The sequence below is a fragment of the Heterodontus francisci genome, chromosome 3 (assembly GCF_036365525.1).
Source record: "Heterodontus francisci isolate sHetFra1 chromosome 3, sHetFra1.hap1, whole genome shotgun sequence".
NCBI classification, from domain to species: Eukaryota; Metazoa; Chordata; class Chondrichthyes; order Heterodontiformes; family Heterodontidae; genus Heterodontus; species Heterodontus francisci.
This window is the reverse complement of record NC_090373.1, coordinates 160931867-160956271: the sequence shown is the minus strand read 5'-3', so window position 1 is coordinate 160956271 and position 24405 is coordinate 160931867. Positions and strand designations below refer to the sequence as shown.

Here is a 24405-nt window from a genome sequence, read left to right as displayed (position 1 = left end):
TCGACGACAAATGGTCCTTCATTCAGTTGGAATATTTAATATTTACACATCAGTACATGATGCCACCCAAGTCGGGTCCAGAATTATTCTAAAGCAATTTGAGATCTTTTCCTTGAGCTTCTACCTGGTGCTCCGTGTTGATGAGGTCATTGTGGCAGCAGCCTGCTCTTGTCCCTGCTCTGGCAAAGTAGATGCCCTTGGCTGCCATTCTTTGGGTCGTGGTGCCACACCTGCCCCACCTGCATGTGTGCAGAGGCAGCCTCAGTCATGGGGCATGAGGCAGCATGTGTGTCTCTGTCAGAGGGGCCAGGGGTGCCTTGAGGATGTGCCCCGTTACCTGCAGGCCTACCTGCCTCAGTTCTGTCAGGGTTTGCCTGCGTATGGCTGCTATCCAGGAGCAGGAGAGAATCCAGCTGTGCTTTATGTCTCTCTGCCATAATTGCAACGGGACTGTCAATGTTCATGAGCATTACAGCCACATCATTGAGGCCACTTCACTGCTCCTGCGTCCAATCATTAGGCTAGTGTATATGAATCTCCATGAGGATGGCCTGCTTTCAATGGAAGCACTCATGCGCTCAGTCGAGTTGAGAGATGGCGGCACTCCATGGCTTGAGTGAACTCCTCCATCCTCTGCCCAAGGGCACACACTGCCTCAGGGAACTCTGCCAGTTGAACACACATCTCCCATTGCTGCTCCACAAGAACCCGCTTTGTGAATGACCCCTGAGACTGCATCTCCGGCGAGCTGAGTCCTCTGCCATCCTGAGGGCGATTGCCCACAGCTTCCATTGCCTCCGTCACCTGATCTTGTGCTAAACATTCTACACGTGACCAAGGACCAACCAAGGTGCTCGATCTCTGAGGCATCCTCTGTCTCATCTGGCACCTCCTGGTCTTTCTCCAGCATTGGTCCTGCAGTGTAGAGAGAGCATAAGTTAATGAAGGTCCCATCTTTCTGTGGCTCCATCTCACGATTTATAGCACCTTTACAAAAATGAACGTCTGCATAAATCAAAATAGATGCAATATTTGCTACTCCACAGTCAACTGATTCAGACATTATGCATTCACCCTTTCTTGGGCGCATCCCCATTTCACCCTCAGCTACTGCACACCCTGGACTTGTAATACCCCATGTGTCTGCTGGAGGCTAATCTTGCCAATCTCCTCCCCTCCAAATCTCTCCTCCCAGTGGTGACCATGTGGACTCTGCCAGTGATTAACTATCTCCTTCCCTCTCTGCATTTCCCTTCAAAATGAGCGTTCACTTGTGGACAAGGCCCTTGCACCAATGAGCTTATTTTAAATTATTGCATCAGCATCATGACGGAAACCTGGCTGACGGTTAGTGACACTTTCCCCCTAAAAGGAGCCTCCCCACCTGCCTATGCCACCCTCTCCATGCCTCGCCATGCATGTCACAGTGGCAGTGTGGCTCTTATCACTAATCACAGCTTAGTATGCCACACCCTACTCCTCTGTCACTTTCCCCTCCTTTTGAGCAGCTCACCTTGTTTCACCCCTCTCACCTCTCATATATAAAATCCTCATTCTTTACCGGCCACCCAAGTACCAAAAGAAAGTTTCTCACTGAGATATCTTCACTGCTTTCCTCCCTCAGCCTCTGCACAGAGCGACTTCTAATCCTTGGTGATTTCACCCTCCATCTCAATTCATCATGTTCTCTCTGCTCTGAGTTCACTTCCCTCCTATTCTCCCTTAATTTCTCCCTCCGTATAAACTTACCAACTCCTATTCACAGCTACCCTCTTGACCTTGCCATCACACGTGACCTCATTGCTCTCATCATGTTACTCTCTGAGGCAATCTCTCATCACTTGTTTTGTGTTCCATCCATATCCTCCAATGCTACTTCCTTCTGTGTCCTACCCTGGCAAGAAAAGCTCTCCCAATTTACTTACAATGGCACTTTCTAAATCCTAACTGTCTGGCCTCTGTCTTCCATTCACCGTGACATTTCTGCAGCTACCACACCATCACCTCCACCTTTTGACACCCTGGTCTCCATTAAAATCATTACTCTCTTTCACCCTGGCTGATACCCCAGGTATGGCCTTTATCTCTGCTCCCTTAAGTCCAAGAAACGCAGACTTGAACGGATATGGCAGACATTTGAGCCATTCACCACCATTTCTGGCTGAACCACATAAACCACTATCGGGTCCTGCTCTCATCTGCCAAAACTGCTTAATATTCCAGGAGCATCCTGGAATGCAAAGATAACCCCGTCTTCTTAAACCCTTCAATCCTGTCTTCCACGTTCATCTCCAAAAACAAGTGCAAAGAGTTCATGAACTTCTTTGTCACTAAGTTTGGGACCATCCAATGAGCTGTCTCTGGCAGTTCCCTCCCTTCCAGTAGCCCACTGGGCCAGGTTTTCTTCAGGATCCCCCCAGCCCTAGCCCTGAACTTGCACCTTTCTCTAGTTCTCTCCTGTCTCCCCTCATGCCCTCTCTGATCTCATCTTGTCCATGAGACCTACCTCCTAGTCCCTCGACCCTATTCCCACTAAATTGCTGACCACCCAACTTCCCTTCCTACTGATTTTGTTAACTGCTCTTCTTAGGTACTGTCCCCCTTTCCTTCAAATCTGCCATTATCAATCCCCCCTTCAAATAAACCACTCTTGACCTATCTGTCCTTGAAAACTACCACCCCATTTCTAACCTCCCTTTCCAGTCCAAAGTCCTGGAACATGCTGTTGGCTCCCAAATCCATGCCCATCTTTCTTGGATCTCCACGTTTGAATCTCTCCAATCAGGTTTCCAGCCCTGCCACAGTACTGAAATGGCTCTTAGGATGTAATTTGTGACATCAATATGTGACTGTGACAAAGGTAAACTATCTTACTCGTCCTTTTCGACCTGTCTGCAGCCTTTGGCACAGTTGATGCACCATCCTCCTCCAATGCTTCTCCACTATCGTGTAGTTGGATGGGACTGCAGCCATCTGGTTCCGTTCTTATCTATCAAGTTGTAGTGAGAGAAACATCTGCAATGGTTTCTCTTCCTTCTCTTGTACCGTTACCACTGGTGTCCCCCAAGGATCTATCCTTGATCCTCTCCTACTTCTCATCTACATTCTGCCTTATGAGGGTCAGGAATTGGTTTTGTTTCTGAGATATTGTCTTGGTTCAGTTGGAGTGTGGACACTGTTGAAAACATTTGGTTTTGTAGCCTCATAAAGGATCCCCCAGCTCATCTTTCCTGCACCTCTCTAAGAAACTCTGAGAAATCCAGTGTGTCAGCTCCTCTTTATCTACCATTTTGAAAAGATCTCTATGAATCCAGAGTGTAATATCTGAAACCCCTGATGCCACATGTCTACTGGAAAGCCTGCCAGACTATTTCTTAACATCTACAGAATGAACTACTTCTGAAAAGATCCCAGTGTCCTGTCTCCGTATACCCGGAGAGCAAAACGGACAACTGACATTCTTACATATCTTTTTTTTTTCTTATAGAATTAGAAAGTATTTGTCCAAAGTATTCCTGTTTTTGTCTTTTATTTTGTAAAACAGCTCTGCAGAGAAAGTTTCTTAATTTTTCTTTAACTAGTGTGTGTGTGTGCGTGTACGCAGCCAGCCACCGGCATCCACAGGATGCGCCACGGTGCGCACCTGCGCACACGGGCTCCCCTCTGCATGTGCGCTGTGTTCCGACTTGCCAGGACTGGTTAGCGCATGCGCCGATGTCATTGCGTCACGTGTGCATCTTCAGGCAACATGCCTGGACACCCTCTACGCATGCGCTTTACGCGTACAGCAATGCAATGCTAACGTATTCAACCATGCGTCAAACTCTGCTCCCCCCCCTCCCCTCGCTGGCCACTCCGCTCTCCCACCCCCCCCAGTGCTCTCGCCGGCTGCTCCGCTCCCCTCCCTCACTGCTCTTGCCAGCCTTTCCACTCTCTCTCTTTCCCCCCCCCAACGCCCCCCCTCACTGCTCTCTCTGGCCGTTCCACCCCCCCACCCCCCCCCCCCCCCCCACTGCTCTCTCCGGCTGCTCCGCTCTCTCGGCCGCTCCGCTCCCTTTCCCCCCCGGCTGCTCTCTCCGGCTGCTCATTCCCGCCGCTCCACTCTTACGACCGCTCCGCTCCCCCTAGTCCCCGGCCCGGTCCGCTGCCCCCCGGCCCCAGCTGCTCCGCTCCTCCCCTGTCCCCAGACCCGGCCTGCTCCGCTCCACTCCCGCCCCCCCATCCCCCTCGTCCCCGGCCCGCTCCACTCTGCTCTGCTCCCCCTGTTCCTGGCTCGCTCCGCTCCGCTTCACTCTGCTTCCCCCCCCACCACATGCCCGCTCGCTCACTCGCTTTCTGCCTCCTGCCATTGTGTGCTGCCATGTGTTTAGGTCAGGTTGCCTTCGTGTGATTATTTGAGCAGCGCCATCTTTAGTCCTGTCAACTGCCTGAAGTCGCAGACTGTGACGTTATAGTGACACATGCTGCATTTGCACATGTGCCACTGCAGCACCACCTAGTGGTAGCATTGTCAGCAAACGCAGCCATTTACAAAGGGAACTTTCATATTTCAATCTGTGTGTTAATGCTTTGCTTTTTTACTGGATAAGTCTTGTTTTATAATAAATTGATAATTTTGTTTATTAAGGAAACCTGGTTGGTGTATTTTATTCTGCGATAAAGAGTAGAGTATATGATTGACCGTATTGGTAACTGGGTAAACATTTAAATATATGTTGTGATCTGTGGAAAAGTGGAACTAAAAGCAGTGCACTCCTCCCACCTCAGTCGTAACAGTTCTTAAGTCTTCATTAAATGATAAGCTCAGGCTTTATATTTGGATTTAACACAAACACTATTTATTGTATTGCTGAAAAAAGAGACATGCTGTTGAAGCTTTTCGTTTTGCATTCATCAGGATAGATGCAAGAATGCCAAATTTCAAAGGGAGCAACAATTTATACTGCTTGAGAAAAGGGTGCTGATTGGTTGTCAAATCGGCTCTGTTCGAGGCGTTGCTACGGAGAATGCACTTCCAAACCCGCGACCTTTTCCATGTAGAAGGACAAGGACAGCAGATGCATGGGAACACCACGTGCAAGTTCCCCTCCAAGTCACACACCATCCTGACTTGAAAATATATCACCGTTCCTTCACTGCCACTGGATCAAAATCCTGGATTGCCCTATCCAACAGCAGTACACCAGATGGACTGCAGCGGTTCAAGAAGCTCACCACCACCTTCTCAAGGGCAATTAGGGATGGGCAAGAAATGCTGGCCTTGCCAGTGACCCACACATCCCATGAAAGAATAAAAAAAGTGTTGGGCTCCCCTCCAGACGCCTTCCGTTGCCATTTTATCAGCCCTCCCGCCTCCCAGCCCATCTCCATAGGGCTGGTAAAATCTAGCCCATAACTTTTTTTTTTAATGTTATGCTTTTCAACCATGTGGTTGTGAAAATAATAGGGTAGGGGGCAACAGATGAAAAGCCAATAAAGAAAATTCAAGTCAGTGGATTAGTAAAATAAACAATGACCTAAATATAGTCTAACAATATATTTGATGGAGCCACTGAATATTATTGTTAGCAGCAAGAACTAATAAATGCTGAAGTGAATTGAAAACTAAAGACTGTCGAATACTCAGGGCAGGATGCTTGCTACTGATTTTTTTCCTCTAAATACAGCTATTGCAGTAAAGCATAACCTTATTGCACTGAAGATTGTCATCATACAATTCAAATTTTGTTAGTAGTTAGTGGTTTACTGCTAACCACCGCTATTATTTGAGGCTTATATAAAGCTGTGAAACTAATGTAAGAACTTTGCATCATATCACTGCCTGATTAAGAGCCCTGTCACATGTTGCCTTTCAGCCAATTGTACTTTATTATTTTTCATTTTCAATCTGTGAATTTGCAGGCTTTCTATCCTTGTGTGTTGTTTCGTCTCAAATGTTGGAGATCACAAAAGTCAGATAAAGAAATGAGTTATTGGTCACATTTACCCTATTAACCTACTGTTCCAAATACAATATTCTGTATTGAATTACTACAGTGTATGCGGTGCTTTGTCTGTGGTCATCTCCACTTGGATGCTGCTCACAGAACTGTGAATAATTCAGATAGACACTTTGCTTTCAGATGATATTATTCAACTTCTGCTGTTTGACGTACTGCTCAGGCAAGCACTGCACTTCCTATATTCTGAGCAGGCAAAAATAGCTTCACATGACTCATTCCCCTAGATACAGAGCTTCTCATTTGTCTTGGAGGTCTCTATTATCAGCCAATAACAGTTGTACCTTACTTTCTACATCTCTAGTTGGCTGACTAATTTCAACCAATCATTGAAGATATGCAATGGTTCTAGAAACCAATAGCTTGTCTGTTGCTGTGATAAAAAAAACTGTTTCATTAACAACACAATTACAGTCCTTTTGTTTTATTTTTAATGACATTGAGCACGAATGATGAGGTTGCAAATATCCAGGAATGTGTGTGTGTGTGTATAATAAATATATATATATATATATATATATACCATTTGATAACAAAGAAGTATGAGAGGTGACTTGATAAAGGGGTACAAGATGATGAGAGGCATAGATAGAGTGGATAGCCAGAGACTTTTTCCCAGGGTGGAAAGGGCTATCACCAGGGGGCATAATTTTAAGGTGATTGGAGGAAGGTTTCGGGGAGATGTCAGAGGTAGGTTCTTTACACAGAGAGTGGTGGGTGCGTGGAATGCGCTGCCAGCGGTGGTAGTAGAAGCAGATACATTAGGGGCATTTAAGCGACTCTTGGATAGGTACATGGATGTTAGTAGAATGAAGGGTAGGTAGTTAATTTGATCTTAGAGTAGGTTAAATGTTCGGCACAACATTGTGGGCCGAAGGGCCTGTACCGTGCTGTACTGTTCTATGTTAACAAAGGCTACATTCTTTGAGTGGAAACTATGTGACCATATAAAAGATAAAGTCAATTGCACATATGTCTGTAATATACCATGTAGTTGAGCATTATTTAATGTAAGTAAATGACTTACATTTGCAACAGAATTGGATGTTATTAATTTGCCGTAAGCATCTAATGCAATGTGAGGGTTGCAAGAAGATAAATATACTTTTTAAAATTTGGTAATAACTAGGTGAATTTTTATAAGTGGGAACCAAATATAGTGCCTAGTTTTCAGCACTGTTTAATTGTGATCAGTAATTTTAAGGCTGTTGTTTGAACACTTCACCACCTTCTCAAGGGCAATTAGGGATGGGCAACAAGTGCTGACCTTGCCAGTGATGCCCACATCCCATGAATGAATTTTTAAAAATGGGTGAACAACCCTGTTTAGGGAGAGAGGTTGCTCAAATAAGTAAATCGGGACCAAACTATTGTAGGACTCCAGTTGTAATTTTAAAGTGCAAGTGGACAGAGCATACACCCATTTGTACCAGGCAGTTAGTTGCCTAACCAGTGGCCATTAAAAAAGAAAATTGGTGGCCATTCCCAGAAAAGCCCACAAACCTTTTTTCTACTTTGTGGGGTCAACAGGACCAGCTTCTACTTCCCCTTCGAGGATCTGAGCTCCCCCTTTCCAGGCATGCCCTGAAGGCCAGTTGAATGTTGGAACCATCTGATTTGCCTCTCTCTCCTTTCTACCCTCTTATCTCTCTTCTCTTGCCCCCTTCTCTTCCCTTTCTTCCCCCTCCTCTCTGGTCCTACATTGATTCAGTTATCTGCTCTGCCTCAAAAGTGGTTATGGTCTTCACACCATTGGAGGAATTTAATGGGGCCCTCGGGAGTAGGTTGAGAGGTGAAGAACAGTAAAATGGCAGGGGAAAGTGGGTATCTTCCTGACACCATGGCATTTTGCTGGCAGCAGGGAAGGTGGATAGCCTTCCCATCCAGAGGCCAATTAAGGGCATTTTACCAGCAGCGAATGGGTCCTTTGCCAAGTGGTGAGACTGACAGATAAACTCTTGTGGCTTCCCTGCAGTATCGGGGGATGGGTGGGAGCCCGCCTGATCGGGCACTGTTTGGCCCACACAGGTGAGCACCAACCCCCCCCCCCCCCCCCACAACAAGCGTCAATGGTCATCTTGATGGCAACATTCCCTCGCCCTCCCCCCACCTCCCCCCGCCTTCACCAACCACCACCTGACTGGCCCCCGTGACACCGATCCCACTTACTTTGGTCCAAGGGTGGTGTCCATGCTGCTTCTCCAGGCTGGGTGCAGTCCCAGCAGTGGCCATTGCTCTTGGAGGCAGGCTCCTGTCTTTTAAAGCGACAGGAGCCGTGGTGCCAGGCAGTTAACTGCCTGAGCACCAAAAGTTGTGGCCAGGCGTCCGCTAAACGGCTGAGGCAGTGTGTATGTGAGATAATTTCTAGAACCGTATGTTGAGGAACCAACTGGAGAACGGGCTATTTTAGATCTGGTATTGTGTAATCAGAAAGGGCTAATTAATAATCTCGTTGTAAAGGAGCCTTTAGAGAAGTGTACTATGTAGAATTTTACTTTACGTTTGAAGGTGATGTCGTTTAAATCGAAACAAAGGAAACTATGAAGGTATGAGGAGCAAGATAGCTGTGCTAGATTGGGAAATTACATTTAAAGGTATAACGGTCGACAGGCAAAAGCTAGCATTTAGAGAATTAATACATGGTTTACAACAAATTTACATTCCTTTGTGGCACACAAAAACCCATCAGGAAGAATGATCCAACCGTGACTAACAAGAGAAGTTAAAGATTGCATTAGATCAAAGGAAGAGGCTTATAAAGTTGCCAAAAAAGTAGTAAGCCTGAGTATTGGGAACATTTTAGAATTCTGCAAAGGAAGACCAAGAAACTGATAAAGAAAGAGAAAATAAAATCTGAAAGTAAACTAGCAAGAAACATAAAAACGGACTGTAAAAGCTTCCAAAGGTATGTAAAAAGGAAAAGATTAGCAAAGACAAATGTGGGGCAAGGACAAACAGGCAGAGACAGGGGAATTTATAATGGGGAATAAGGAAATGGCAGAGAAGTTAAACAAATACTTTGGAGGGGGGGGGATTTTATGCAGTCTGCCATGATGGATTGGTGGCACGTGGGATGGTATAATTAGGCGGGAGGTGTTTTTACTCAGATTTCCGACGGCAGGATACTTTAGAGGAATTAAGTCAGCGGCGGATTTGCGGCGTTCCAGGGTTCCCCCAGCGCGGTGGCAGATTGCAGCTTTGCAGTCACTTAAATAACATGAATAGTCATTACCTTACCACGGTTAAGATTTAGTCCTACCTGCCAGATTAAGTGGACGGCGAGCAATATTCCCATGCCACAAATGTTTCAACATGGCAGTACAGCAGTCGAATTTGTGCAGTTGAGTCTTAGGACTGCGCTGTTCTCACTTTTGCTCAGCTGCTAAACTAACGCCAGCTTTGCATGGATGTTTACCTCCACACCACCATTAGAATGGATCTTTGCCTCCAGGCTTGGCACCAACGAGGGTGAATCATCTCGGTGAATGGTGGTGATGGCATAGGCGGGGGCTACATGGAGGAGGGCTGGGTAGTCGGGGAGGGAAGGGTGGAGTGATCGGGTGCATCGAGGAGCAGGGCAGGGTGGAGTGGAACGACCAGGTTGTTGAATGGTTGATGTTGATGGTGAGATGCATTTTGTCGGCTGCGGGGGTGGTGGTTGGATTAGATCAGTACTGTGTGAAGATATTTTGCAAGGGCCTAGAGGGAAGGATGAGTGCTGTTGATGTCGGTGAGCTGTGGGGCAAATTGAGGGGATTGGCTAGCAGAGGGAAAGGTCACAGTCAGTGGGGCAAATGGATTCTGTAGGAGGGAAGATCAAGACTAATTAGGGTGGTGGTGGGTATTCGACATCTTCATCTGGAGGGGAATGGGACTCGGTGACAATGCAGTTTGATGTGAGGAAGTTCAAGGATAAGAGTCAGGTTGTCGATTGTAATGGGAGTAGGAACGGGGGGAAAGTTGGCATGAATATATTGATTACACTGTGAACGGTAATGGGGGGAGGTTCAATGGTAACGGAGGGAATGGTAACAGTTACATCGGGTGGGCCAAGGGTGATGGGTTCACGCTGGAAGGTTGCAGGAGGAGGTTGGAAAGTGGGGAGATTTGCCCTGAATTCCACGCGCACCATCTCCTCCAACGTTAATGAGGACCACGTGGACACTCAAGGATTGCAAGGAGAGTGGGAGGAGACAAACAGCGGTGGGTGTGTCATCTACCTGGCTGCATTTTAAAGGCAAATATAAGGGAAGTGATCATTGCCTTGATGTTTCAGCTCCTTAGCAACAGGGGGCTGAATCGCCACCATGCTCTTTATTTATTGTCCAGAAAAGCCACAGCAACATGGGTCTCCTACATCCAATTTGTCTAGTACAGATAAAGAGAGAGAGACTAAGGAGGGCTCTTTTCCCTCATGATGCCTGAGTGCCAGCAACAGACAGGACAGGAAGGTGAGGATGCTCCGAACGATAACATCCAAGAACAGATTATAGACGACGGGCACTGGCATGTCATCGAATCCTCAGGACAAGGAAAATTACCTTCAAATGTCAGAGAGGAAATGCCAGAGACGCCTAAGGATGTTACATGAAATGGTCACTGAAATGTGTAGGATCCTGCAGCCTTGCAGGCTTCGGTGGGAATCCCATGCCAGTTGCTGTCAAGGTGACTGCTGCATTCAATTTTTTTCTCCAGCAGCTCCTTCCAGGGATCTAGGGGCGACATATGTGGCATCCCCCAGTCTGCGACCCACAGGCGCATCAAAGCGGTGCCGAATGCTCTTTTTTGACATGCCTATGATTTCATCTTCTTGCCTGTAGACAAGGACAGCCAGGCAGCAAGATCGCTGGCTTCCCTAGAGTACAAGGGGTGATCGACTGTACCCATGTGGCCATTAGAGCTCCCCTGAGACTAGCCTGCTGTTTTTGTCAATCGCAAAGGCTTCCACTCTTTAAACGTACAGCTGGTTTGCGACCACAGGAGAAGAATCATGCATGTTTGCACGCGTTTCTCAGGCAGCTGTCATGACTCCTACATTTTGAGGAACTCCCAGCTGCCAGTAGTTTTTGAGGAATCAGCCAAAGTGGATGGATGATCTTGGGTGACCGGTTTTGTACATGGTTGATGACACGAGTATGTCATCCCCAAAGCTCTGCTGAAGAGAGGTACAATGTTGCTCACGTATCCACCAGAACCATCATTGAACACACCATTGGCATGCTGAAAATGCGATTCCGTTGCCTTGACCAGTCTGGAGGGGCTCTTCAGTACGTGCCATAGAGGGTATCACAAGTAATTGTTGTCTGCTGTGCCTTGCACAACCTTGCAATTAGACGCGGCAACATTCTGCAGGCAGAGGAACAGGAGGAACATCAGTCCTGCTCAGAAGAAGGTGAGGAGGAGGAGGACAACAATGGCAACGATGTCATCATCAATATGAGGGCCATGAAGAGGCATGCCAGGGACATCAGGGGGAACCTAATTTATGCACGTTTCAGCCAACAATAAACCACATCATCAAAGAGCATTGGGAGGAGAAACACAATTCCCCACAGAAATTCCCTTTTGCATGAGGTCTTGTTCATCTCTGCAATCTTAACGAAACATTGCTGCACTTTCATGTGATTGGTATTTGAAATCATCCATGGACTGTGATGAATGCGACTACATACCACTGCAAGCAGTGTTCGGTTATGACCATAACAAAACAAAAGTAAGGCATGACCGTATTGGAAAATTTATTAATCATCAATAGGAAAACCACCATCATTGAAGAGTGAAGGCTCACATTCCAATGAGATTTGGACACTGGACATTTCCTGAGATGCTTTTCAAGCATCATTTCGTTCCTGCCATATCCATCTGTAACCAAGCAAAACATTACTGAGTGTGGATCAAATTTTGCATGAAATAAAAATGTTTTAATACATCTTTGCAATTGTGAACATTTCTACATCACCCAAGCCACCTTCATGCTCAAAACTGTTTCAATTTTCTTTTCCTGCCACTACGTCCAGGTGCTACCCCAACATTAGCAGCTGAGATGGAGGCAGTCTGCTCAGTGCGTTGCCCTGTTGCTGTGGATGACCGTGGTTGGTGTCCTCTGGTGGAATAGGGCTTTGGCTCCATCCTACTGGGGGTCTGCAGCAATGGAGCTTGTGTATCTCCCGTGTGCTCGCCTGCTGAAGGTAAGGGGGTCAATGTTGTGGGGAGGATGAGACACCACTTACCCTGGGGGTGTCCTGAGCAGAAGGCTCCGGGGCAACTGGCACATGGTGCACGATGGCATCTGCCTGTCTTCCTGAGGGGAAGGAGCACCTGGAGGGAGGTCCGGGTTCCTCGTCCTCCTCTCACTTAGACTCTGTTACGTGGATCCCACGACAACAGCAATGGAGTGCAGGTCAAATCACATCACATATGGCTTGCGTGGTCAACCAGACTCGCCACTGAGCTCTCAAGGCTCTTGATTGAGGAAGCCATATGCTAAAATGCCTGGGACATTGCAGACATCAGGGCCTGCATGGACTCCTCCTCCATGGCACACGCAAAGCCACGCATGACGTCCAGCATCTCTGACATATTTTCCACATGGCTTTGCTGCACATCCAGAAGACTTCTTGTAGCAACAAACAAAGGATCATCATGAGTGTGGGGCTGAGCAGGGGCCTGGTCTCCAGCAGTCCTCCAATTGTCAGGGCACCCAGCTGGCACATGCTCCCTCAGCTGCTGGGACATGTCTGTGTCGTGCACACCAGCTTGTGACCCAGATTCTAAACTTAAACACCCCTGTGGACTGTGTGGATGTATCTGCGCTGGCGGAGATAGAGGAAGAGGTAGGTGATGGTACACACCCTGGGGCATTGGCTTCTTCTTCTGCTCCAGAGGAGGATTCTTGGGCCATACGGCATTCTGTGACTCGAGTGCAGGAACCTGCAGTGGAGACATAAACAGAAGTACTTTAAGCATATGCTTCACGTGAGTTCAAACAATGTCCTTCAGTTTCCACATATGGCTGCAAGAGCTAAGATGACACTTCATTCCTATGCCTTGTGGCTCCTGCTTCGCCATCTCTGCTCTCCCTGCCTCCCTCCTCTCTTACGATCTCAGAGGCCTCCTCTTCAGCCGTGATCAGCAGCCTGATGTCGGGGACCCCTTTAGTATGCTCATGCTGGTTGTGGCTTCATTTATCCTGCAACAGACAATGCAGATTTAATGACATGGCGAATGATGCATCAACATCACTCATTCTGCATTGGCTTTTGCATGACACATCCAATCACACACACAATTCCAATCTTCATCATTTAGTAAATGGTACCAAGGCTGCTCACGCATTCCACTGCATTCCTTGCATACCCTCTGCCTTAAAAACACAGAGCCATGGAAGAAATCAATGGAGCAGCTTAGCCAGGACTACTTACCCTCGCTGATCTGAGTAAGTCATTGATTCGCTTACGGCACTGACCCAAGTTCTAAGAGTTACCCCACGACTTCAGACATCCTCCGCTACCTCCATCCAGCCCGGGAGGGTCTTTGTACTCCATCTGCAGGGAAGAGGATCTCCCGCCTTTCTTGATAGCCTAGAAGAGAATCTGCAGGCAGGCTTCACTGAACCGTGGGGTGGGACGTTGCCTGCTGGCTGCCATTTGATTCACTTTGGCTGTAGGGAAAATAAATAATATGAAGTTGGTGGCGACTTTCACAAAATATGGGAGGCATAAACATTTTGATTTTAAGTAACAGCTTCAACTTAAGTTATTCTGAAGATATTTACATAAAAGGAAGGCTTGAGGCTGCAAACACAAAATATTTTTTTCTGTGGCGATCACAGTGCTTGGGGCAGTGACGGCAGGTTCCACCAATGAAAGGCCACCCCGCCACATGATCCTGCGTGTTCCCCGTGCTCGTCCCTGCATGGTTAATTTAAATACAAAATCTCATGGGAAACAGGATTTGTGGCGGGATCGGAATTCACAACAACTTCCGGTCCCTTTGTTGGGAACGCCACAACACTCATAAGATTCCAATTTTGTGTCTGTCTTCACGGAAAAAGATGCAAAAAATCCTCCCAGAAATACTAGAGAACCAAGGGACTAGCGAGAATGAGGAACTGGAAGAAATTAGTATTAGTAAAAAAGTAGTACTGAAGAAATTAATGAGACTGAAAGTTGATCAATCCCCTGGACCTGATGATCTACATCCCATGTTGAAAGAGGTGATTGTAGAGAGAGTTGCTGATCACCTTCCAAATTCTATAGATTCTGGAGCAGTTCCTGAAGATTGGAAGGTAGCAAATGTAACCCCACTATTTAAGAAAGGAGGGAGAGAGAAAATGGGAAACTACAGACCTGTTAGCCTGACATCATAGTAGGGAAAATGCTAGAATCTATTATAAATGATGTTGTAACTGGACACTTAGAAAATAATGGTAGGATTGGGCAGAATCGACATGGATTTATGAAAGAGAGATCATATTTGACAAGCCTGTTGGAGTTTTTTGAGGATGTAACAAGCAGAATAGATCAGGGAGAACCAGTGGATGTGGTATATTTGGATTTTCAGAAGGTTTTCGATAAGGTCCCACACAAGAGGATAGTAAGCAAAATTATAGCACATGGGATTAGGGTAATATACTGGCAAGGATTGAAAATTGTTAATGGATAGAAAACAGAAGGTAGGAATAAATGGGTCATTCTCAGGTTGGCAGGCTGTGACTAGTGGGGTACCGCAAGGATCAGTGCTTGGGCCCCAGCTGTTCACAATATATATCAATGACTTGGATGTGGAAACCAAATGTAATATTTTCAAGTTTGCTGATGACACAAAACGAGGTGGAAAGTGAGTTGTGAGGAGGATCCAAAGAGGCTGCAAAGCGATTTAGACAGGCTAAGTGAGTGGGAAAGAACATGGCAGATGGAATATAATGTGGAAAAATGTGAAGTTATCCACGTTGGTAGGAAAAACAGAAATGCAGAGTATTTCTTAAATGGTGAGAGATTGGGAAGTGTTGCTGTCCAAAGGGACCTGGGTGTCCATGCTCATAAGTCACTGAAAGCTAACATGCAGGGTGCAGCAAGCAATTGGGAAGGCAAATGGTATGTTAGCTTTATTGCAAGAGGATTTCAGTACAGGAGTAAAGAAGCCTTGTTGCAATTGGATAGTACCTAGGTGAGACCGCACCTGGAGTATTGTGTACAGTTTTGGCCTTTTTACCTAAGGAAGGATATACTTGCCATGGAGGGAGTGCAATGAAGGCTCACCAGACTGATCCCTGGGATGGCGGCATTGTCCTATGAGGAGAGATTGAGGAGACTTGGGCCTGTTTTCTCATCGAGTTTAGAAGAATAAGAGGCGATCTCATTGAAATACAAAATTCTTATAGTGCTCGACAGGTTTGACACAGGAAGGATGTTGCCCCGGCTAGTGAGTCTAAAACCAGGGGACACAGTCTCTGAATAAGAGATAGGCTATTTAGGACTGAGATGATGAGGAATTTCCTCGCTCAGAGGGTGGTGAATCTTTGGAATTCTCTACCCCAGAGGGCTGTGGAGGCTCAGTCATTGAGTATGTTCAAGACAGAGATTGATAGATTTCTAGATAGTCGTTTGGTAATACAGAACTTGAGAATTGCTGAAAATAGAGACATGTCGAAGCTTTTCGTCTTGTACTCAGAAGGACAATACACACGAATAACCAATGTAAGGGAAAACAACAACTTATACTGCATGAGAAGAGAGTGCTGATTGGTTGGCAAGTGAACTCTGGTAGAGGCGTTGCCAAGGAAAATGCACCAGTTTACGGTGACTGACAGTTAACTGCCAACAGGTAAAGCTAGTTGTTTCACACTGCCACTATGCAGTAGCAACACGTGTGGTGTTTGCCATTAACAGGATGCTGCCATCAAACCAAAAAGAGGTCCTGCCTATCACACAAATGAGTAGTGTGATATATGAATTTCAGTGCCAGTCTAATGCTAGGTATATAGGCCGTACGTCCCAAAGACTGGTGGATCAGATCAAACAACATATCCCTTCCGCAGTTCGCAATGGTCAAGGTACAGGCCGTACCCAACCAGCCCCTGCTTGTAAAACGCAAAACACAGTGTCCAACATTAGATGTGATTGGACAACATTTGCTAAATAATCCGCAGTGTGCTAAGAATTACGCTGACAATCAATTTAAGTGTAATCAAATGCAGTGTGTTGCATTTGCGCATACTGGAAGCTACATATATTAATACACAGGGCCCTGTTCTTTGCAGACAGAAAGAACATGTAACACACTCCCCCTGTTTCAGCTGACAGCCAGTTGCTGGTTCATTTCTCAAGCTTCCTGGATATTAAAGATATCAAGGGATATGGGGATAGTGCAGGAAAATGGCGTTGAGGTAGAAGATCAACCATGATCTTGTTGAATGGCGGAGCAAACTTGAGGGCCGGATGGCCTACTCCTGATCCTGTTTCCTATGACCCCTGTTGTTCCAACAAAATTCAGGCCATATGTACAATCCCCTCGGGAGATTGAATACTCTTAATTTTATTACCTTGAGGCAAAAGCTTAAAATAAAGAAATGCAGTGTGATGTTTAACATGGTTTGTTTAAGATACTATAATTCAATTTATTCAAGTGTATCTAATTTATTTCTTTAATTCACAGAACACAACTTGTAACACAAGATAGAAAAGCAATGACCAATAAAAAGTAAGCTACACATTTAAGAAAATAAACGAAGCCAATGATACTTTGTGTATAATGCTTTTGTTTCCCAACGTGCTTAACAAGGACCGTCTCATTTCCTCATTTGAAATGTTGTACATTTCTTTTGCTCCAGGCTAAATAGGTCTTCAGGTCCCAGAACATGTGACCAATGTCCATTCTTCTTCTTTCCACTTTTCTGGCCATTAATGAAACTGTTGCTTAAAGTCTTAAAAGGAATTTACATAACCATGAGACCAAACCTATTCTATATGACAATAAGTAATATAAAAGTGTATTTGTTAACTGTAACATTCCCTTAAATACTTCTAATCAATTTTCCAGCCTTACAGCATAGTGTGAGATTCAGTTTGAATGAAAGGAGAGTAAGATGATTAAGTGTACTGTGTTTATTTCAGTTTGATGTATAATATAATTAAATCAACTTTGCATTTGTGTTAAATGAAGGGATAGAAAATCGTCTCAGGCAGTGGTGAAAAACGGGCAGTAACAGATCGACCCACATTTAATTGCATTGACTGCATTGGAACTGAATATCAGGCACTGCGTATAACAGGCAGCTAATCTGATACTGTCCATTTTGCACCACCACTTGAGATGAATTTCTACCCCTAAATCCACACTTTTGGGATAAAAACTCCTTTATGGTGTCATTGCTGTGGAATAATTAAACATTTCTCTTCCTTTGTACAACTAACTCATGGGTCTGACTGAGTTGTAACTTAATTTTTGGGAGGAGCATTATAGGAAGTTTGGCCCAGTGGGCTAGGGGAAGGGAGGAATGCGGCAGAGGCAGCTGATTGGATGACCTCGATCATAGTGACAAAGAAGTCCCTGAGCTCCTTGCACTTATTGTTGGAGGTAACGTCTCAAGAATTCTTCATTAGCAACTGTTCTCTAATTTCACATTTTACCACGAGAATTCTCAAGTAGATGTAAAACAGATCATAGAATATGGCAGCACAGAAGGAGGCCATTTGGCCCATCGTGCCTCTGACAGCTTTTTAAAAGAGCTATCTAACCCTGCTCCTTTCCCATAGCCCTCCAGTTTTCTCCCTTTTAAGTATTTATCCAGTTTCCTTTTGAAAGTTACAATTCTGCTTCCACCTTTTCAGGCAGTCCCTCAAGTCCAAGGGACGCAGACTTGAAAGGGTATGGCAGACACCTGGTTTAGCCATCCACCGCCAGATGTCACTGGACCACTTAAAATGCTATTGGGTCCTTCTCTCGTCTGTTGAATCTGTTTACTATTCCAGGATTATCCTGGAATGCAAAGATAACCCCTGGCTTTTTTTCTCTATTGCAAACTGTCTTCTTAAACCCCTCTTCCTGTCCGCTCCACCCTCACGTCCAACAGTAAGTGCGTGGAGCTCAGGCATTTCTTTGTCACAAAGATCGAGCCCATCCGATCGGCTGCCTCTGCCCCGTCCCTCCCTTCCACTATTCCACCTGGCAAAACCTCCTATAATGCTCCCCCTGCCCTAGCCCTGAACTTTTTAAATCTAGTTTCTCACCTATCACCCATCATGCCCTCGCCAAGCTCATTTTGTCTATGAGACCCACATCTTGTTCTCTCAATCCTATTCCCACTAAACTGCTGATCACCCAACTTCCCCTCCTGGTCCTAATGTTAGCTGATATAGTTAATGGCTCTCTCTTTTCAGGTGCTGTCTCTCTCTCCTTTTAAATCTCCCCTCAAAAAAACCCCTCACCGCCCTTGCAAACTACTGTCCCATCTCCAACCTTCCTTTCCTCTTCAAAACTTGAATTTTGTCACCTTCCAAATCCATTTCCATCTTTCCCGGAACTCCATATTTGGAGAGATTCAATCAGGTTTCTGTCCCTGCCACAGTACCGCAACAAACGACATCCTATGCAACTGTGACAAAGGTAAACTTTCGCTCCTCATCCTGCTTGCAGCCTTTGACACAGTTGACCACATAACCCTCCTCCAACGCCTCTCCACTGTCATCCAGCTGGGTGGGATTGTTCTCACCTGGTTCTATTCTTATCAATCTAATCATAGCCAGAGAATCATTTGCAATGGCTTCTCTTCCTGCTCCCAAACCGTTACCTTGGTTGTTCACCAAGGATCTATCCTTGGCCCCCTCCTATTTCTCTTCCACATGCTGCCACTCAGTGACATCATCCAAAGGTACAGTGTTAGTTTTCACATGTATGCTATGACACTCGGTTCTACCTCAACAACACTTCTCCACTGTTGCTAAATTATCAGACTGCTTATCCGACAGCCGGCAGCAAGGCCTGGACAACGTATGTCAGCCAAGAGCGACGTCTCAATTCATTTCATCTTCGCTGCCTCCGGAGAATCCTTGGCATCAGGTGGCAGGACTGTATCTCCAACACAGAAGTCCTCGAGGCGGCCAACATCCCCAGCTTATACACCCTACCGAGTCAGCGGTGCTTGAGATGGCTTGGCCATGTGAGCTGCATGGAAGATGGTAGGATCCCCAAGGACACATTGTGCAGCGAGCTCGCCACTGGTATCAGACCCAACGGCCGTCCATGTCTCCACTTTAAAGACGTCTGCAAACGCGACATGAAGTCCTGTGACATTGATCACAAGTCGTGGGAGTCAGTTGCCAGCGATCGCCAGAGCTGGCGGGCAGCCATAAAGGAGGGGCTAAAGTGCGGCGAGTCGAAGAAACTTAGCAGTTGGAAAGAAAAAAGACAGAAGCGCAAGGGGAGAGCCAACTGCGAAACAGCCCTGACAACCAATTTTATCTGCAGCACCTGAGGAAGAGCCTGTCACTCTAGAATTGGCCTTTATAGCCACTTCAGGCACTGCTCCACACACCACTGACCACCTCCAGGCGCTTACTCATTGTCTCTCGAGATAAGGAGGCCAAAGAAGAAAAAAAAAACCCTTCCCACCATCCCCTGCACCAATGATATGAGTTTGACCCCTCCCCGCCCCCCCCCCCCGCCCCCTGCACTTACCTGCTCCCCCCTCCCCACCTGTGTTATGCCTCGGTTCCCCAGATGGGATCCAAAGGCACGGATCGGGACAGATGGCGGGAGTGTGAAGGTAATTAATTTGTTCATTTAAATTTATTTAAACAGGGCCACGAGGCCTCGTTGCCGCCGGCAATATCGGGTGCCGAGGTCCATGGAGGGCGTCTCCCGGAGGCATTTTCCGGCCCCACCACGACCCCCGACGTTGGTGGGTCTGTAAAATTCAGCCTAAACTAAGTCATGAGATCCCAATGACATTATGAACAACTCAAGTGCTCTACTTCTGGTTCATGATATCATCTGAGCCTTCTAATGGTGTTACAGCCTTGTACTAGAGCCAGAAATTATTCAGTATATTTATAGGAATAGTTGTGCAGACATGCTGCACATAATGTATGATTCAATAAAATACATAGCTAGTTGTTAGTGATTTGTTTAAATCTAGTTGTGGGTCTTGCCATAATAGTTTGTATTACTTGTCTGACAATGTTATACATCAACCAGAGTGGGTTTAAAATGAAATAATTTTTATTTAATGGAATCAGCCAAACAATTACTGCACCCACTCATTGAGCCAAGTAAAGAAGGATGGGACAATAATGTGAATGTTGGCTTAGTTGTGTTAAGCAAAATGGTAAATGTTATAAATATTTAGACATCATTGAAACAGTTTGTCCCTTCAGAATGATACGTACTATCCTGGATCCAGAAAAGGTGACATACTCGCCAGCCTTTGCCAAATTGGCAGTGTAACTGGCTGTGAGCAACTGCACAAAAGTTGGCCACACACTAGCTTTTCTTTTCCTTTCCTGTGGGGAAGCACCTCCCCTGAGAAACAAGCTTGATATATGGGGAATCACAGATTCCACCTCCTGCCACTCCATGCATATATGGCAATAGCATGGCAATAGCATGGCAACTGGCTGCCCCACTGGGCCTCGCCTTAAGTAAGAAAAAAAGCTACAATTAATAGAATATTGAATTAATAAATTATAACAAGGAGTAGTGATAGGATTATTGCTTGCATGAATATTTAAATGGGTCATGCATAGAACATAGGCCATGGGAAGATTTATGGTACAGAAGAGGCCATATGGCCGTTCATCTCCGTGCTGGCCAAAAAAGAGCTATCCAACCTAATCCCACCTTCCAGTTCTTTCTCTGTAGCCCTGTCACTTACAACACCTCAAATGCATATTCAAGTGTTTTTTAAATGTGATGAGGGTTTCTGCTTCTACCAGCCTTTCAGGCAGTGAGTTCCAGACGCTCACTACCCTCTGGGTGAAAGAAATTACTCCTCCACTCCCCTCTAATCCTTCTACCAGTTACTTTAAATCTATGTCCCATGGTATTTGATCTCACTGCTAAGAGAAATAGGTCCTTCTTATCCACTCTATATAAGCCACTCATATTTTTATACAGCTCAATTAAATCTCCCCTCGGCTTCCTATGTTCCAAAGTAAACAACCCCATACCTATCCAATCTTTTCTCATATCTAAAATCTCAATTGCTGGCAACATCTTTATAAATCTCCTTTGTACCCTCTCCAGTGCAATCACATCCTTCCTGTAATGTGGTGACCAGAACTGTACTCCCTGCCTGACAGCACTGTGGGTGTACCCAGAACACATGGACTGCAGCGGTTCAAGAAGGCAGCTCACCACCGCCTTCTCAAGGGCAATTAGGATGGGCAATAAATGCTGGCTAGCCAGCGATACTCAAATCCCATGAATGAATAAAAAAGAAACTAGCTGTGGGCTAGCTAGTGTTTTCTACAGTTCTAGCATAACCTCCCTGCTCTAATATTCTGGGCCTTGGCCAATAAAGGAAAGTATCACATATACCTTCTTGACCACCGTATCTACCTGTCCTGCTATTTTTGAGAGGTGTGTGGACATACACTCCAAGCTCCCTCTGTTCCTCTACACTTTTCAGAATCCTATCATTTATTGTGTATTCCCTTGCCTTGCTTGTTCTCCCAAAATGCTTTACCTCACACTTCTCCAGATTGAATTCCATTTGCCACTTTTCTGCCCACCTGACCAGTCCATTTGATATCTTCCTGCAGTCTACAGCTTTCTTCCTCACTATTCAAGGAGATAGATATATTTCTTAATGCCAAAGGGATCAAGGGATATGGGGAGAAAGTGGGAACAGGGTACTGCATTAGACGATCAGCCATGATCTTTTTTGAATACTCCTCCTCCTATTTTCTATGTATTAACCACATGGCCAATTTTCATATCAACTGCAAACTTCTTAATCATGCCCCCTACGTCAAAATCATTGATATATACAGGTAGCAAGGCACCCAGTATTGAGCCCAGTGGAATACCACTGGAAGCAACCTTCTAATCACAAAAACACCTATCGACCATAACCCTTTGCTTCCTGCCACTGAGTCTATTTTGGATCCAACTTGCAATTTCCCTTGGATCCCATGAGCTTTTAATTTTCTGACCAGTCTTCTATGTGGGACCTTGTGAAAAGCCGTGCTAAAATCCATGTAGGCTACATCAAAGTCATTACCCTCATCAACCGTCGTTGTTACCTCCTCAAAAAATTCAATCAAGTTAGACAGACCTTCTCTTATCAAATCCATGTGGACTGTCCTTGATTAATCTGTGTCTTTTGAAATGAAAATTTATACTGTGTCTCAGAATTTTTTGCAACAATTGTCCCACCACAGAGGTTAGGCTGACTGGCCTGTAATTACTCAGCCTTTCTCCCTTTTTATACAATGTGCTATGTAGCAGTCCTCCAGCCCTTTGTTACCATGCCTGTAGCTAGAAAGGATTGGAAAATGATGGTCTGAGCTTCTGCTATTTCTTCCCTAACTTCCCTTAGCAGTTTGGGATACATTTCATCAAGGCCTAGTGATTCATCCACTTTCAAGGATGCTGTACACGTCAATATTTTCTCCCTCACTGCTTATCCCATCCAGTATTTCACACTCCTCTTCCTTAACTGCAATGTCGGCTTCATCTTCCTTTTTTGTGAAAACATACATGAAATATTTATTAAGAGCCAAGTCCACGTCTTCTACCTCCACATACAAGTTACCTTTTGGTCCCTAATTGGCCCTACTCTTTCCTCCATTATCTTCTTACTCTTCTTAATATTTATAAAACATCTTGGGGTTTTCCTTGATGTTACTTGCCAATATTTTTTCATGCCCTCTCTTTGCTTTCCTAATATCCATCTTAATTTCACTGCTGCACTTTATATACTCCTCCAGTAGTAGTACCAATACTGAAATAAAAGCAAAATACTGCAGATGCTGGAAATCTGAAATAAAAACAAGAACAAGTCCTTGGACTGCTATTCTCGCCGCATCCTGAGATCCACACTCAGTGCTATGCGCCGCCACATGCACACACTGAACCTCTCTCTCCAGCAGCGCAGCCTCACCTGATCTCAAAGCTGTTCTCCGCAGTTTCGTTTCATCCTCCGTCTCATCCGACGCATTAACAAACCTCGGACTGCTATTCTCGCTGCATCCTGAGATCCATACTCAGTGCTGTGCGCCGCCACATGCACACACTGAACCTCTCTCTCCAGCAGCACCGCCTCACTTTATCTCAAAGCTGTTCTACTCCGCAGTTTCATTTCATCCTTCGTCTCATCTGACGCATTAACAAAAAACTTTTTTTCTTCCTTTCAGGTGTCAAAGAGCGCAAGTTCCAGCAGCTGAGGGGAACTAATGCCCCCCCAGATCCTCCTTCCCCTTCACTTCCCTCTGATCCCACCCCTTTTGACCTGACCCCTTGCCGTGTATTCACTATACTCTCTGACCTCCCCCTCTCTGACGCTGAACGTTCTGTACTCAGCAAAGTTCTCAGTTTTATCCCCTTACGCCCCCACCTCAATGAATTTCGCGCTCACCATGACGTTGAGCTCTTCTTCCGTCGCCTCCACCTCCGGGCTCACTTCTTTGACCAGGAGTCCTTCCCCCGACCAGTAGACCCATTCATCTGCCTCCAGCATTCTCCCTCTCCCTGGACCACTCCCCCTGGCCTCTTTCCCGCTCTTGATCTTTTCATTGAAAACTGTCGGCGAGACATTGGTCATCTCAATTTCTCTGCCGCCCCCCTCACTCACTCTAACCTGCCCCCCTCTGAACGTGCCGCACTCCGTTCTCTCAGGTCTAACCCCGACATAGTCATCAAACCTGCAGACATGGGTGGTGCTGTTGTTGTATGGCGTACCGACCTCTACCTTGCACAGGCTCAGCGCCAACTCTCAGACACTTCTTCCTACCTCCCTCTGGACCATGACCCCACCACCGAACATCAAGCTACTGTCCACAGGACTGTCACTGACCTTATCTCCTCTGGAGATCTTCCCTCTACAGCTTCCAACCTCATAGTCTCACAACCCCGGACAGCCTGCTTCTACCTCCTTCCCAAAATCGACAAACAGGACTGTCCTGGTAGACCCATTGTGTTAGCCTGCTCCTGCCCCACTGAGCTTACTTCTTCCTATCTTGACTCTATCTTTTCTCCGCTGGTCCAGTCTCTTCCTACCTACATCCGTGACTCTTCTGATGCCCTACGTCATTTTGACAATTTCCAGTTTCCTGGTCCCAACCGCCTCCTCTTCACTATGGATGTCCAATCTCTCTACACCTCCGTCCCCCACCAGGACGGTTTGAGGGCTCTCCGCTTCTTCCTTGAACAGAGGCCCAACCAGTCCCCATCCACCACCACCCTC

The 24405-nt window shown here is 46.0% G+C and overlaps 1 protein-coding gene and 1 long non-coding RNA gene across 5 annotated transcripts in view; one reads left to right on the top strand and one right to left on the bottom strand.

Annotated features, from left to right (window-relative positions):
- LOC137363269 (uncharacterized) overlaps positions 1 to 24405 on the top strand; it is a 69923-nt gene that overhangs the window by 29789 nt on the left and 15729 nt on the right. The window contains exon 2 of the long non-coding RNA XR_010972747.1: positions 16656 to 16700. This is a non-coding gene — a long non-coding RNA (uncharacterized lncRNA). The remainder of the gene's footprint in view (positions 1 to 16655; positions 16701 to 24405) is intronic.
- The window catches only part of foxo3b (forkhead box O3b), a 233628-nt gene continuing 220987 nt past the window's right edge, over positions 11765 to 24405 (bottom strand). For 2 of the 4 annotated variants that reach the window (XR_010972740.1, XR_010972743.1), the window contains 2 exons: positions 12851 to 13659; positions 11765 to 11861 (listed from right to left, as the gene is read on the bottom strand). The gene's annotated coding sequence lies outside the window, so the exon portion shown is untranslated. The remainder of the gene's footprint in view (positions 11862 to 12850; positions 13660 to 24405) is intronic. The other 2 variants (XR_010972741.1, XR_010972742.1) reach the window with 2 other exon arrangements.